This window comes from Jaculus jaculus, chromosome 4 (genome assembly GCF_020740685.1).
Source record: "Jaculus jaculus isolate mJacJac1 chromosome 4, mJacJac1.mat.Y.cur, whole genome shotgun sequence".
Lineage (NCBI taxonomy): Eukaryota > Metazoa > Chordata > Mammalia > Rodentia > Dipodidae > Jaculus > Jaculus jaculus.
Genome location: NC_059105.1, coordinates 120,170,655 through 120,176,654, shown reverse-complemented (window position 1 = coordinate 120,176,654; position 6,000 = coordinate 120,170,655).

Below are 6,000 nucleotides of genomic sequence, written 5' to 3'. Positions count from 1 at the left end.
CTTAGCTGTACATGGTGGCACATGCCATCAGTCACAGCATTTGGGATGCAGAGGCAAGAAGGTCATCAGTTCCAAGCCAGCCTGTGCTACACAGCAAGACCTTCTCTTAAAAAATAAAAATAGGCCTGGCATGGTGGCACATGCCTTTAACCCCAACACTAAGGAGGCAGAGGTAGGAGGATCATTGTGAATTTGAGGCCAGCTGGAGACTTACATAGTGACTTCCAGGTCAGTCTGGGCTAGAGTGAGACCCTACCTCAAAAAAATAAAATAAAAATAAACAAATAAAACCAAAACAAACATCAGTAACTAACCAAATCAATATCATCTTGGCAGTGGAAAAAAAATTTGCATATCAGGATTAATGTTCAGAGAATTGACCAAAAAGGGAACAGTATGAAAGGAAAGAGGAGGGAAGTAGTGCCTTATATTCAGAAGCAGGCCTGACCCTTTTAGACATAAACTGCTTCACAGAATCCCAATCTCAGGTAAAGTCAATCTGAGACCATAATAAAATGTGAGTAATCGGGCTTGAAGGATGGCTTGGCAGTTAAGGTATTTGCCTGCAAAGCCAAAGGACCCAGGTTCAACTCCCCAGGACCCACGTTAGCCAGATGCACAAGGGGGTGTATGTGTCTGAAGCTCATTTGCAGCGGCTGGAGGCCCTGGCATGCCCATCCCCCTCTCTTCCTTTTTCTGTCAAATAAATAATTTTTTTTTTAATGTGGGTAATCAAGAGCTGGAGAGATGGCTCAGTGGTTAAATGCACTTGCTTGCTAAGCCTGCCCACCAGAGTTTGATTCCTCAATACTCACTTAAAGCCAGATGCACAAAGTGGCACAAGCATCTAGAGTTCAATTGCAAAGACACAGGCCCTGATATGCCCCTTCTCCCCCTAATGCCCCCACTTTCCCTTATGTCCCCACTCTCCCTTCCTTCTCTCCTTCTGCAAATAAATAAATAAAAATATTTTTCAAGATTACTTCAGAATGTTGTCTGAGCACAGACAGAAACAGAACTCTGCCACTCACAAATACCAAGCACCTTGATTAGGCAAAGGAATGGCCCTGTTCTTTACCAATTTAAACTTTGTTTTTGCAGGGGAGGGGTGCTAGAGATATATGTGGCTTAATGGATGAAGGACTTGCCACACAAGCATGAGACCTGAGTTAAGTCAGATGCTGGAGCATGAGCATCTGTAATCCCAATGTGTCTACTGCAAGAAGAGAGGTTAGGACAATCACCTGGAAACTCACAGGCCAGGTAACCTGGTGAATGTGGCTGTGAACATGGAGATACCTTGCCTCAAAACAAGGTGAAAGGTGAGGCCCAAAGCACAGAGATATCCTCTGGCCTCCATACATGATGACAGTGGTGAATGCACACACGTGCGTGTGCACACACACACACACACACCCCTCCCTATACACATCAAATATATATACATATATATATGCCTTAACTGCTAAGCCATCTCTCTAGCCCCTACAATGGAGTTTTAATTTGTCTATTAGTCTTTTGGTTATATTTGTGTTTCTGTTTTTCCTCTCTCCTTCAAGATAAAAGTGCTTATTCCTATTTTAGAAATTTTCTTTACATACTTTTTTCTGTTTCCATTTCTATTTTTTTCTTTCCATAATATTTTGGCAAGTTTCACCTATATTGCTGCTTGTGTGTTAACACTTGAGACAACCACATCTGCAGTTGGTGCTTAGCTTAGCTGAAATGTACTCTGTCTTTTACTAATCATTTCTAGTCTCATCACCCTTTAACTCAGTCTCCTGAATCTCATCGGTGTTCCCAGACATAAGAAAGACTCTTCCCTGGGAAATTTCCCACCCTCTCCCTCTGTAATAAAGTTGTTTTTTCCAAAACCTATCTTTCTTTATACCTTTTGTACTCTGACTCCTTTTTATCCTATTTGATGTGTTTGAATATGGCTTAAAAGCCTATGATTATGAATGCTACTTGCAATATTGAGCCTCTTGATTTTTTAATTTTCTCCTGATTAAACTCATATAATGATTAATTCTGCTCATCTTTTCTAATTCCCTGATCTTTATTCTGGCCAGATTCCTCAGGTTTTTAAGGCCAGAAACCAACCCCCCTCTGATGTTTCTTTTTTTAAACTTTTTATTCATTTGCATATTTGAGAGAGAGAGAAGCAAGAGTAAGTATGGGCCACTGCAAACAAACTCCAGACCCATGCACTATTTTGTGCATCTGGCTTTACATGTGTACTGGGGAATTGAACCCAGGCCATCAGGCTTTGCAAGTAAGCACCTTTAACTACCAAGCCATCTCTCCAGTCCAATGTTCTATCTTTTATTGAATATATTTCTATGACCATTATAGCTTTCTAAAACTGCATGAAATGTTATTTTGACAATTTCAGCATGACATAACATAACCAATTCATTCAATTTGCTGTTAAAACTAAGGTTGTGTAGAATTTTGGAACTAGGGAAGACATTGTTTACAACCATTTCATTTTACTGACCAGAGCTTTGAGGTCTAAAGAAGTTAAGTATTTGTCCAAAATCAAGCAGCTCATTGGTAGCAGAGTCAGTGCTGATTTCCTGACTGATGCTCAGAACTGCATGTTCACTTAGAGGGTCATGAATATCTGTACACCAGCACTTATGTCATCATTTTCATATCATGTACATGTTCTTTTTTTCTTTTTCTTTTCTTCTTAGTATCTGAGCTTGAAACACCCACAAAAGAAAAATCTTCCAATAAAAACCAGAAACAGACCCCATCCTTCAATGTCTCTACAGGTCCCTGGAGTTATTACTGACAGAGTGGGTAATAAAAGTCCCTGGATTTTACTTTTCAGTTCTTCCATTGATTTGGTGTATAACTTCGGGAATATTTTCCCCTTGGGCTTTCCTAATGTGTTGGATTCCAGTTATAGGAAGATCCCCACGAAAGACTTCATGTAAGACAGTCTGAAAACAAGATATTCAGCATCATTAGGACATCCAATTTAGGCAAATGCACTTACTTCTAATCCAGACATTTAATCCTCATGCTTCTTGTGCTAGTTAATAGTGCATTGCTATCCCTTTCTTAATAACTTTCTTTCTTTTTTTTCCCCTTTCTTTCCTTATTCTGTTTTCTTTCATTTCTTCTTCCTTTTTTTCTCACTGTTTTTGAAGGACAAAGAAGGAAAAAGGATGTGCTGAGAAACTAGGCCTATGACCATATGCAGCTTTTCTCTATGGAAAATTGATATGAGAGCTACTGACCCTGAAGGAAAGCCTTGATTCTTTAGAATGTTGGCAGGAGTAGATGCACTGTTTCAATTCTTCAAAATTTGATTAGCCTTCCTGATTAATGCAACACACATCTTTGGTAAGTAGTCATTAGATGCAAGTAACTGAAACCACCTTGAATCAACTCAAGCAGGAAAGAGAAATCCACTCCAAATACTCAGGCTTGGGTCAGAGGTCAGGATGGACACAAAGCTGAGCTGAGATGTTGAACCAGGGCCTGAAAATCTCCTGGGAGTAGACCAAGAGGGATTCAGTTCACCTTTGGCTGCTTTACTTCAAAAAATTCAAGAACTAGCTGAATTCTAATCAAAAGCCAATGGCTAGGGAGATCATAAACCCTAGGGGGAAACTACTACTGTTGTCTGGCTAAATGGATATATTATGCCAACCAAACTGCTCTCCAAATACTTATGTTTATGCCCATATATTAATGATACAGTTACTTTTGGTTAGAGAAGCTTCTCTTTTCAGATAGTGGTGACCACTGAGGTAAACAAAACTCACCAACGTGCTGAGAAGAAATGACAGTGGAGTGTTCAACATTAAGTGAGACATCTCAATCACATCCTCTAAGGCTCAGGGACTATGAGAACCAATGGAAGGGGAGGATTGCTTATAATACTGTCTTCCAGACACAAAGAGGCAATGGCACTCATGATCTCTCAGTGGCTGATGCTACCTACACAAGACCTGAACAACAGGAGAAAAATTGATTAACTCAAAATACACGAGAGAGTAGGTGGAAAGAAGAATGAATTCAGTGGAGTGGGGATTCAGGAGAGGGAAAAGGAAAAGTGGTGGGAGGGGATTATGATCATGATATAGTGTCTGTATGTATGGAAGTTGCCAACAAAAAGTTTAAAAGAAGAGTTGATATGATGGAGAGTGGAGTTGTGAAAGAGAAAGTGGGGGAGGGAAGGGAATTATGGTTTATTGTCTGTAAGTATAGAAGTTGTCAATAAAAAATTATACATTAAAAAAATAAAGAACTGGCTTCCTGACCCCCAGCCTATATGCTCACGCAAAAGTCCCCAAGTTACATGCCACAGAGAGATATCTTTTCTTTTTTGAAAAAGATTTTCATTCTTTTATTTTCTTTATTGGGTGTGTGTAGTATGTACAGTGTAGTGTGTATATGTGTAGTATATGCACACACATGCAGATATGCAGAGGCTGGAGTAGAATGTCAAGTGTCTATTGCTCCTGCACATTGTTTCTTTGAGTTGAAGTCTTTCTGGGGTTGGGGAGATGGCTCAAGAGTTAAAGACGCTTGCCTGAGATGAAGTCTCTTATTGAACTGGGAGCTTCCATGTATTTTTTTCTTTGGTAAGTCTGGCTGACCAGTGAGCCCTAGCAATTTGTGTCTGGCATGTGTGGCTATGCAGGCATCTATGTGGGTGCTAGGGATTAAAGTTAGGTCGTCATGCTTACACAACAAGCACAACTCTTACCTCCTGAGCATTCTCTCTAGCCTCCCTTTCTGTTTTGATTTCAAATTCTCTGGGAATTGGAGATAGGTATCCACACAGCTGAGACTTCTGATAAAGAGAGAGGTATCAGTTATATGAACCAAGGGTTTAAAGGCATTAATTCAAATTCAGACACAGACCCTCACACACTCACACATGTTCATTTGGTCTAAGCAACAGTTCTCATAATTTTATTTATTTATTTACTTATTTGAGAGAGAGAGAGAAAGAAAGAAAGAGAGAGAGGTAGATAGAGATAGAATGGGCATGCCAGGGCCTCTAGTCATTGCAAATGAACTCCAGAAGCATGTGCCACCTTGTGCATCTGGCTTTATGTGGGTACTGGGGAACCAAACGTAGGTCCTTGGCTTTGCAGGCAAAGGCCTTAACTGCTAAACAATCTCTCCAGCCTTAGTTCTCATAATTTTAAATGATCATGGAATACTTTGACTTTTTCCAGGTGCCCAGGAGTAGTATTCCCAGGCAAGTCACTGAAAATGAATTTCAGACACATGTGCTACCTTTTGCATCTGGCTTATGTGGGTTCTGTAGAATTGAACCAGGCTTTGCAGGCAAACATCTTAACTGCTAAGCCATCCCACCAAGGTAGATTCTCACTCTAGCCCAGGCTGACCTGGAATTCACTATGGAGTCTCAGGGTGGCCTCAAACTCACGGTGATCCTGCTACCTCTGCCTCCTGAGTGCTGGGATTAAAGATGTGCACCACCAAGCCCAGCTTCATCATAAGTTCAGGGCCACCCTGAGACTCCATAGTGAATTCCAGGTCAGCCTGGGCTACAGCAAAACCCTACCTCGAAAAACAACAACAGAACCAACAAAAGAAAAGAAAATGCTTAAATAAATATACTAGGTATTATTTTCATTGCCACAACTCAATTTCTCACCACAGGCAACTAAGGAGAGGAAAGGTTTACTTTGGCTCATCATTCTGGGAAAGGCACAGTAGCAGGAGTGTGAAGTAGCTGGTTATATTGCCTCCACAACCAGGAAGCAGACATAAATGAATACTGGCGTTCAGCTGGCTGTTTCCCTTTTTATTCAGTCCAGGGTCCTAGCCCTCAGAGATGATGCTGCTCACAAGCAGGATGGCTCTTCCTCTTCAGTTAAATACCTCTGAAAATGCCTTCAGAAACAGGCCTAGAGATGAGTCTCTTAGATAACTTGAAGTGCAATCAAGTTGATGATGATTAGCTATTGCAATAAATAAATAATAAATCAACAAACAAGGAGA